Raw genomic sequence first — 10,528 nt, 5'->3', positions numbered from 1 at the left:
ATAATGAGATAAAAAGTCTAAATAATGAGATAAAAAGTCATGATTATGAGATAAAAAAGTCTAAATTATGAGATGAAAAGTCAGGATTATTAGATAAAAAGTCATGATTATGAGATAAAAAGTCATGATTATGGGATAAAAAGTCTAAATAATGAGATAAAAAGTCATGATTATGAGATAAAAAGTGATGATTATGAGATAAAAAGTGATGATTATGAGATAAAAAGTGATGATTATGAGATAAAAAGTCATGATTATGAGATAAAAAGACATGATTATGAGATAAAAAGTCATGATTATGAGATAAAAAGTCATGATTATGAGATAAAAAGTCTAAATTATGAAATAAAAAGTCTAAATTATGAGAAAAAAAGTCTAAATTATGAGATGAAAAGTCAGGATTATGAGATAAAAAGTCTAAATTATGAGATAAAAAAGTCTAAATTATGAGATGAAAAGTCAGGATTATTAGATAAAAAGTCATGATTATGAGATAAAAAGTCATGATTATGGGATAAAAAGTCTAAATAATGAGATAAAAAGTCATGATTATGAGATAAAAAGTGATGATTATGAGATAAAAAGTGATGATTATGAGATAAAAAGTGATGATTATGAGATAAAAAGTCATGATTATGAGATAAAAAGACATGATTATGAGATAAAAAGTCATGATTATGAGATAAAAAGTCATGATTATGAGATAAAAAGTCATGATTATGAGGTAAAAAGACATGATTATGAGATAAAAAGACTAAATAATGAGATAAAAAGTCATGATTATGAGATAAAAAGACATGATTATGAGATAAAAAGTCATGATTATGAGATAAAAAGTCATGATTATGAGATAAAAAGTCATGATTATGAGGTAAAAGGTCATGATTATGAGATAAAAAGTCATGATTATGAGATAAAAAGTCTAAATAATGAGATGAAAAGTCAGGATTATGAGATAAAAAGTCTAAATAATGAGATAAAAAGTCATGATTATGAGATAAAAAGTCTAAATTATGAAATAAAAAGTCTAAATTATGAGAAAAAAAGTCTAAATTATGAGATGAAAAGTCAGCATTATGAGATAAAAAGTCTAAATAATTAGATAAAAAGTCATGATTATGAGATAAAAAGTCTCATATAATGAGATAAAAAGTCTAAATAATGAGATAAAAAGTCATGATTATGAGATAAAAAAGTCTAAATTATGAGATGAAAAGTCAGGATTATTAGATAAAAAGTCATGATTATGAGATAAAAAGTCATGATTATGGGATAAAAAGTCTAAATAATGAGATAAAAAGTCATGATTATGAGATAAAAAGTGATGATTATGAGATAAAAAGTGATGATTATGAGATAAAAAGTGATGATTATGAGATAAAAAGTCATGATTATGAGATAAAAAGACATGATTATGAGATAAAAAGTCATGATTATGAGATAAAAAGTCATGATTATGAGATAAAAAGTCTAAATTATGAAATAAAAAGTCTAAATTATGAGAAAAAAAGTCTAAATTATGAGATGAAAAGTCAGGATTATGAGATAAAAAGTCTAAATTATGAGATAAAAAGTGATGATTATGAGATAAAAAGTCATGATTATGAGATAAAAAGTCATGATTATGAGATAAAAAGTCATGATTATGAGGTAAAAAGACATGATTATGAGATAAAAAGACTAAATAATGAGATAAAAAGTCATGATTATGAGATAAAAAGACATGATTATGAGATAAAAAGTCATGATTATGAGATAAAAAGTCATGATTATGAGATAAAAAGTCTAAATTATGAAATAAAAAGTCTAAATTATGAGAAAAAAAGTCTAAATTATGAGATGAAAAGTCATGATTATTCGATAAAAAGTCTAAATAATGAGATAAAAAGTCTAAATTATGAGATAAAAAGTCTAAATAATGAGATAAAAAGTCATGATTATGAGATAAAAAGTCATGATTATTAGATAAAAAGTCATGATAATGAGATAAAAAGTCATGATTATGAGATAAAAAGTCATGATTATGAGGTAAAAAGACATGATTATGAGATAAAAAGACTAAATAATGAGATAAAAAGTCATGATTATGAGATAAAAAGACATGATTATGAGATAAAAAGTCATGATTATGAGATAAAAAGTCATGATTATGAGATAAAAAGTCATGATTATGAGATAAAAAGTCTAAATTATGAAATAAAAAGTCTAAATTATGAGATAAAAAGTCAGGATTATGAGATAAAAAGTCATGATTATGAGATAAAAAGTCATGATTATGAGATAAAAAGTCATGATTATGAGATAAAAAGTCATGATTATGATATAAACAGTGGAAAAGTTGTCCAGCAGCATCCAAAGCCTTTAGAGTGTGATGCTATGCAGGAGCACAGCAGTAGATTACAAATAAAAATAAAATAAAAAAAATTCTTTAATGGCCAGATTGAAATTTCCCGTCGATGTGATATTTAGTCCTAGATATGTGTAGCTGTGTGTGTATTCTATGTCCGTAGAGTCCAGGTGGAACCTGTGGGGGTGTTTCTGACTCTTGCGTTATTTCTGAAAGACCATGACTTTGGTCTTCATGTTTACGGTCAGGGCCCAGGTCTGACAGAACTTTTGCAGGTGATCTAGCTGCTTTTGTACAGCCTCCTCTGATGGAGCGAGCAGTATTGGGTCATCTACAAACTGGTGAGACCAGGGATCTCTTCCAGGGATTTGGCCGGTTCGTCTATGTAAATGTTAAACAGGGTGGGGCTCAGACTGCAGCCCTGCTTCACTCCCCTACTTTGGGGGAAGAAGTCTGTTTCCCTAGTTCCAATTTTGACAGCACATTTATTATTTATATACATTGTCTTGATAATGTCGTAGATTTTTCCTCCAATACCTTTTTCTAGTAATTTCAGAAACAGGCCATGATGCCAAATTGAGTCAAATGCTTTCTTGAAATCTACAAAACAAGAGAAGATGGTGTTGTTGTTGTGGTGGACGTGTTTCTGGATGAGGCTGTGCAGGGTGTGGATGTGGTCAGTGGTTCTGTGTTGTGGTGTGAAACCAATCTGACTCTTGTTCAGGACTTTGTGCTCCCTGAGGAAGTTTTGCAGTCGACTGTTTAAGATGCTGCAGAATAACTTCCCCAGGTTGCTGCTGACACATATGCCTCTGTAATTGTTTGGATCATATTTGTCTCCACTTTTGAATATTGGAGTGATGAGCCCTTGGCTCCAGGTGTCAGGAAAATGTCCAACGTTGAGGATGTGATTGAATAATTTTAACTTGGCAGTCTTGATTTTCTGGCTGCTAAACTGGAACATTTCATTTAAGATGCCATCAGGGCCACTTGCTTTCCTGGGCTTCAGGTTCTGGATCTTAGCCAGCAGTTCCCCTTCATTCATCTCATAATCTAAAGGATTTTGGTTGTCTTTAATGATTGATTCAAGGTTTTCTAATTTGTTGAGCAGATGATTTTGGTCTGAATCCAGTGTGATTGCACTGTATAGATTTTCAAAATGTTTCTTCCATATGTCCCCGTTTTGAATAGCCAATTCTTCCTTATTTGATTTGTTGAATGAATGCCATTTTTTCCAAAAAATTGTTTGAGTCAATGGACTCCTCAATTTCTTCAAGCTGACGCTGTTAATGCTGCTCCTTTTTAGCTCTCAGTGTTTTTCTATAGGATTTCAATGTTTCCCAGTACTGGAGGCGGAGCTCATGATCGTCAGGTTGTCTGTGTTTCTCATTGGATAATTTTCTGAGTGTTTTTCTCAGACACCTGCAGTCAGAGTCAAACCACTTTTCGTTAGCTGAGTTTGAACTTTGATACTCAGATTGTTTTAGATTGGAGAGCAATGCTGTGCTGTCAAATATGGAGTTAATATCCCGCACAGCCTGGTTCAGGCCGTCAGTGCTGTGGGGATAGGAGGTGGTGATAAAATAATCTAATTGGGATTGGACTGCTGGATGACCGATGGCTCTGTGGTAGTCATCCTTACTATTACTCGTCCATCTATAGGGTTGTTTGGAGGGGTTGAGTTTACCGGGCTCTGCTACATGGGGGTCAGTTGGTGTCTTCCTAAGGTATAGGGTTATTTTGCTGTGATCGGAGAAGGGTGTGAGGGGGCTGACGGTGAATGCTCTTACACTGAAAGGCTCCAGGTCTGTAATACTGTAGTCCACAGTGCTGTTGCCAAGAGGAGAGCTGTGAGTGTAGAGACCAAAGGAGTCCCCTCGAAGCCGACCGTTGACGATGTACAGACCCAGCGTGCAACACAACTGCAGCAGTTGCTGCCCATTTCTGTTGACTGTTTTGTCGAAGTTGTTCCTGTTTTTGTGCGAAGGAGAGGGCATGTTGATCTGGCCAGGTATATGTCTGTCTCCTTGTGCGTTGATTAGATCTGATTATGGGCCTGTTCTGGCATTAAGATCACCACAGCACATTTCCTTTTGTCTGGTAGAAGCTGATCTCATCTTCAAGGATGGAGAAGCTGTTTTCATTATAGTAAGGGGACTCTGATGGGGGGATATAGGCTGTACACATGAATATGTCTCTGTCTGTGGAGACCACCTCTTTTTTATTTTGATCCAAATTGAGAAATCTCCTTTTTTGAGCAATTCAACTGAGTGGGTGAGGTTTGTCTTGTACCAGATCAACATCCCTCCTGAATCTCTGCCTTGGCTTACACTTCTCAGTTTGGTTGATGGGAATATTATTTCTCTGTATCCTAAAGGACAACCAGTGGGCATGTCTCCTCTATTCCAAGTCTCCTGCAAAACAATGATATCTGCGTTTTTCAACTCTTTCTTAAAGTCTGGGGTCCTGCTCTTAAGGCCAAAAGCAGAAGACCTCAGACCCTGGATGTTCCAACATGAGATAACAAATGACTTCGATATCATTAGGTATTAAACTCAACATGTCGCTTTCTGTGGTAAAATGAGACAAACTTCCAATCCTTATTGTCAATAGACCTAATAATATTATAATTATATATATATATATATATATATTACCCTTTAACATCTATAATTTAGTAAATATGTGGTTAAACACTCTAGGGTTGTCTACTGCGTTTGATTAATCAGGTGGGAGCAGAGCAGGCTGAGCATGTGTTGGATGTCTCTCAGCTGGCTGTGTGGAGGTGTGGGGGTGAGGTTGGAGGTTGGGAGGGTAAGTGGGGGGTCTGCTGCTCTCCTCACCACCTGAGCATAGCTCAGTGGGGCAGGGTGTGGCCCCTGGTGACGGTGCCGGGATGGGGCTCCTGGGGGCAGGAGGGGCCCTGGTCTGGTGTGAGGGGGTCCGTAGCTCTCCTGGTGTGGTCGTGATGTAGGGGTATGAAGATGGTGAGGTCTCTGTGTGGGTGGTCTGGATGGTCTGGTTGGCAGTCTTGGGGTGCTGCGGACCGACCTGTTCCTTGTGTGGGGGGCGGACTGGTCTCGGTTGAGAGCGACGTCCTTCAGTGTACGGGCGAAGATTGGAACTGTGTTTTTTAACAGATGGACGTGGTCATGAAGGCAGCTGATGTCCAGGGTGGGGGGGTGGGCCAGCTGGACATTCGGCCTCAGGACGCAGTCTCTGGAGACGCTGCTGTTGATCCTGTGGATGGTATCAGGGTGGAAGTCTTTCATGGGCAGCAGGGTTGATACCACCACTCTACTGTTGGGAAACGTGTTGGAGGCTCTCTCTATTATTCCTTTGAGTGACTCTGACACTCTCTCCTGCTGCGTCCTCAGCTCGTTGGTGCCGGTGTGGATGATGATGTGACTGGGAGAACCCAGACACTCCTCTGAGAGCATCTCCATGGCATGTTGGCTGGTTGGGCACCAGAGTTTGGCCACTTGGTGGTTGGGGAAAAGTTTTTTTTCATTTAAGAATTTTCCATTGGAGTCAATTAGGATGGCTATGTCTGGCTGCTGTGCTGGTCTGGGCGGACGGGTGGATTCCACCAGTTGGCTGGGGGGGAGCTGCTGGGTGGATAGAGTCTCTGTCCTGGTGTCTCTGGGTGAGTGGGGTCTCTCTGTCCAGGTATCTCTGGGTGGGTGGAGCCTCTCTGTCCAGGTATCTCTGGGTGGGTGGAGCCTCTCTGTCCTGTTGTCTCTGGGTGGGTGGGGTCTCTCTGTCGAGGTGTCTCTGGGTGGGGCTCCCAGGGTCCTGGTTGTGGTCTTGCTGTGAGTCCTGCTGTCCCGATAGGTCTGGGGTGACTCTGTCTGTCTCCTGGTGTTTCTGTGACAGAGATGCCAGTTCTCTCCTGCGGCTCTCTTTCCTGTCTCAGCTCCTTCACCTCCTCTGTCAGGGCGCTCAGTGCTGCCACGTGGTTTGCCTGGTGCTGCTGTATTTCTCTGATCTCAGACCTCAGGGTGTTTAGCGTGGCCTGGTTCAGTTCTCTGTCCTGTCTCAGTCTGCTCAGCTCCCTGTTGAGGTTGTAGGCCTCCTCCTGGCTCAGCTGATGGCTGGTTAGTTCTCTCAGCTGGACCAGTACTCTCTCTAGCTCACTGAACTTCACCTTCATGTCAGTGATGATGGAGGTCAGCTGGGGGTCCTGGGCCTGTTCAGAGATGGGGGGCTCACTCTTGTGGTCAGCAGCAGGGCAGGTGGGGGTGGTGTTTGTGTCTGGTAGGGTATGGATGTCTTCAGGCAGGGGGGTCGTCTCCTCCTGGGCTCTTTCCTCTTTCTCTCTCTCTCTCTCTGTCTGTGCGCAACTCTTCCTTCCAATCTCCACACTCAACTCAACACTCTCCTGCTGGATCCAGGGACCCGCTGTCCCTCGGCCCTGAACATGGCCTGTATGGTGTAGGATCACCAACCAGTTATCAACTCAACTAAGTAGAACAAAGAGCGATCTGAGTCCTCTTTTGTTTAAGAGCAACAACCAAGACAAGAACCTTTCTTCAACCAGCTTCCTTCACAAAGGACCAGCCACTGGCATCAAGCTACATAACTTCTCCCATCTCATGGACTGGTAACTAATCACCAACTGGGCATTACTACATGTTCTAGGACTGAATGAACGGCTAAGCATAAAACTGTGACTTTGGTATAACCTGACTCTAACTTCTGAGGTCTTCAGCCTGCTGGCCTTTGTGTAACTTAATGTTCACACCTTTTCTGCAGGGGTCCAAGCCCCCTACCTCTCTTGTTTCACACACACACACACACACACTAGCTGTTAGCTTCAGTTGGTTTATTGTGTTTGGTTTGTTGCATTTATTAATTTGTTAATAAATGTTTGTTTACCATATGTCTGTTTATTTAATATTACACAAAGATGAATGAGCCAGCAAGAAAATAACTTTTAAATCCTTCAACTGATTAAACTATTACATTTATCGGTGTTCAGCCCTTAATTAGTAGTTTAATATATTTAATGAGACTTTTATATTAGTTGTCACTCCGTCTATGAGGGTGGTGCCCCGAGGAACTCTGGTTTAACTAGAGTAATTTTTATTATTATCTTTGATAATTATTGGTGATAACTAATATTTACTTGATTAACGATAAGTTTATTGAAAATACTCAATCTCATAATCTGAACGTGAGTCAAGGCCCTTCATTTAATAGGTTCTCTGTGTGAAGTTTTAATAAATTAAAGTTATTCATTTTTAGTAATTTTTCTTCAAATATTTCATTTGATAGTCACACTTTTGATCCAATTAATCCTAAAGTCCCTACATTGTTCATGAGATCAATAAATTCCACTGCCTCCATCAGGTCCTTTCTTTGTGTTATTGTGTGACTTTGACATGTTAAAAGGTTAACGCTCCCTTTTAGATATCAGTTCAAAATACAAAGCAGTACATTCAAAGGCACATGACTTTGCTGTTGGCAGTTAGCCACCATGGTTAGCCACTGGGACCAACTAGCTTACTGCTACTTCTGCTATCTCACCAGAAGTTCCACCCCTGAGCATTTCTACAGTGACACCCCCAAGAATAATATTTAATTATCTATTTTAATTATTACCAACCATGACAGCAACACCGATGTTAATTTCCCTTTGTGTGTGTGTGTGTGTGTGTGTGTCACCATGGTAAAATGTGGTCCTGGAGACACCTACTGTAGCAGGAACTAACACAGAAGTGGTGTGCGGAGCCTTTTGCGATGTGTGCCTTCTTGGATCCTACCCTGAAGGATATTCCCGTGGGAATTCCCCCCAGGAGAGATGGTTTGAGTGTAACAGCTCCACTGAACATCTTCAAGCATTTGGAAACAAAGATCCTGGATGATTTAAGTAATGTTACATCAACGGAAATGGAAATTTAAATTGTATTGATGAAAAGATGTCTTACTCAAATGAGTCTAATAGCCCAGTACCACTTATGAATCCCTGTCATAGAAAGCATCCCAATATTCAGACGTAGCTTAACCATGCCATGTGATGCACTACTTCATTCCACTTTCATAAGAAACCACCACAGAAAACTGCAGATTAACATTTAATATCCAGGAGTCAGTGTTAAAGACACCAGTGACTAATGCATCAAAACCATACATTAGTATCTGTTAGCCTTCCTGCACAGATTTGTGTTGTGTGCATGTGTGTTCTGACTTTCTAATCTTTTTTAGTGTCAGTGCGCTTCTTTACCCCTCTCTAAAGTGTTTCCAACCCGTCCAATGTGATCATCTTCTTACTTCCCTGATCTTTGATGGTTTCTCAGAACTGCTGGATATGAGGAAATATTAAATTTGTACATGGACCCATTTAAAAAGGTCTGTTCTCTCTGGGTTCTCCAGTTTCCTCCCACAGTCCAAAGACGTGCAGGTGTTCGGTTCATTGATGACTCTAAAATCACCAGTAGGTGTGAATGGTTGTCTGTCTCTGTTCGTCTCTATGTGCCCTGTGATAGACTGGCGTCCTGTCCAGGGTGGACCCCGCCTCCCTGATGTCAGCTGGGATCAGCTCCACCCCCCGTGACCCCGACAGGAACAAGCGGTTGAAGATGAATGAATGAATGAATGAATGTTCTACAAAGTAATCCAGACGACTCAGTGTACCTGCTTGTTGAAAGAGGTGTTTGTTCAAGTCCCTTTAAGACACGATGCATTTGATGTCACCTGCAACTGACTCCCCCTTAAAAAAGCTGCAACTCAGCCAAATATCACTGTAGTTAAAAGACAACTCACAAACAATATGAAGCTTCACTTTGGATGTCCTGTTTTATTGAATGCAACACCAAACCAGTTCAGAACGAGAAATGAGATGACTCAGTGTGACGCAGTGATGCCGTCTTTGTCCCAAGGGCCCCAGGATTTCCACAGACACAAGAGGAGTCCTGCTCTGAAACAAGAAATCCGACTGTTGGAGCTCTTTGTATCATGATGGTTTCAGGTATACTCATGGACTGTTAAATGCACGTCTGTAGACTCAATCATCTCTAATTTAACCAAGTCACAAGTATAAAGGATTTAAGCACAGGAGCAGGAAATATGTTTTGAAAGAAGAAACCATCAGCCTATGTTAGCTCTTCGTGTCTACTTACTAATTTGACTGAAACCCAGACGGCTGCTTCTCTCCAGCTCTCTTGTTAAGGTAACCCTGGATGTTCTGCAGGAACGTTGAGTCTCTGAAATAAATGGATCCAAATGATTTAAATTACAATAGAATGAGTAACATTAGACAACTGTCTGCTCTAAGACTGGTCCTGTGGGTGGGATGGACACATTTCTTCTTGGACATCAAGGTAACCCTGGATGAACTGCAGGAACACAGAGTCTGGGTCTTCCTCCTTTGTTGGTTCCTGTGTGGACGTTGGAGCACCTGTGTGGGGAAATAACATCAACTATAACAGATAATAACAGTAACAATAAGATGCATTATTTATTTCTACATACATCAGAAATTCATACCCACCTTGTAGTCGACAGGGAACAGCAGCAGTTCAGGAGGTGGAGTAAGAGAAGAAAAAGAGAAATAAAGGTTAGTAAGACAAACTATATTTTATTGATTGAATCAATGATATCACTTAGAGAAGCAGGTTTCTCAGTCTTTGTCTTTGCTTATTCAAGGTGATTTTAGTCAGAAGGGTTTTTAGTCCAGTGAATAACAAAATAGTTCATATTAATATAAAGTCCAACAGGAGTATTATGTAGTGGATCATTTTGACTTCAAGTCACAAAGTCTAACTTCCCCTTTTTGTCCACAGTGAACAGCAGCGGCTCAGGTGGTGGAGTAGAATGATAGTGTATGACAGAGAATGGTTAGTAAAACAATATTTGAATAAATATGGATAAGCATACTTCACGGACAGACTACATTTCTCACTTTGTCTTTACATTCTACACTCTTCTAAGTCACTTTCTTTCTTAGTCAGAAGCTCAGACTTACTTATTTTGTCCACAGTGGAACAGCGGGTCAGGTGATGCAGTATGATACGGGTAAAATGAGAAAGAAATGGTTAGAAGACAAATAATCTTTGAATTATTGAATATAGTATTTGATAGAGTTACTATACCTTTTTTGGCCTTTTTGGCCTCGTTAAGAGTGACTCCGAGATCAAAAAGTGGATGTTTTCCACTAGTGGTACAGCGGCTCATGCTGAT

Source organism: Echiichthys vipera (genome assembly GCF_963691815.1).
Source record: "Echiichthys vipera genome assembly, chromosome: 1".
Taxonomy (NCBI): domain Eukaryota; kingdom Metazoa; phylum Chordata; class Actinopteri; order Perciformes; family Trachinidae; genus Echiichthys; species Echiichthys vipera.
The sequence above is the reverse complement of the archived record's forward strand: the minus strand, read 5'-3'. Positions refer to the sequence as shown.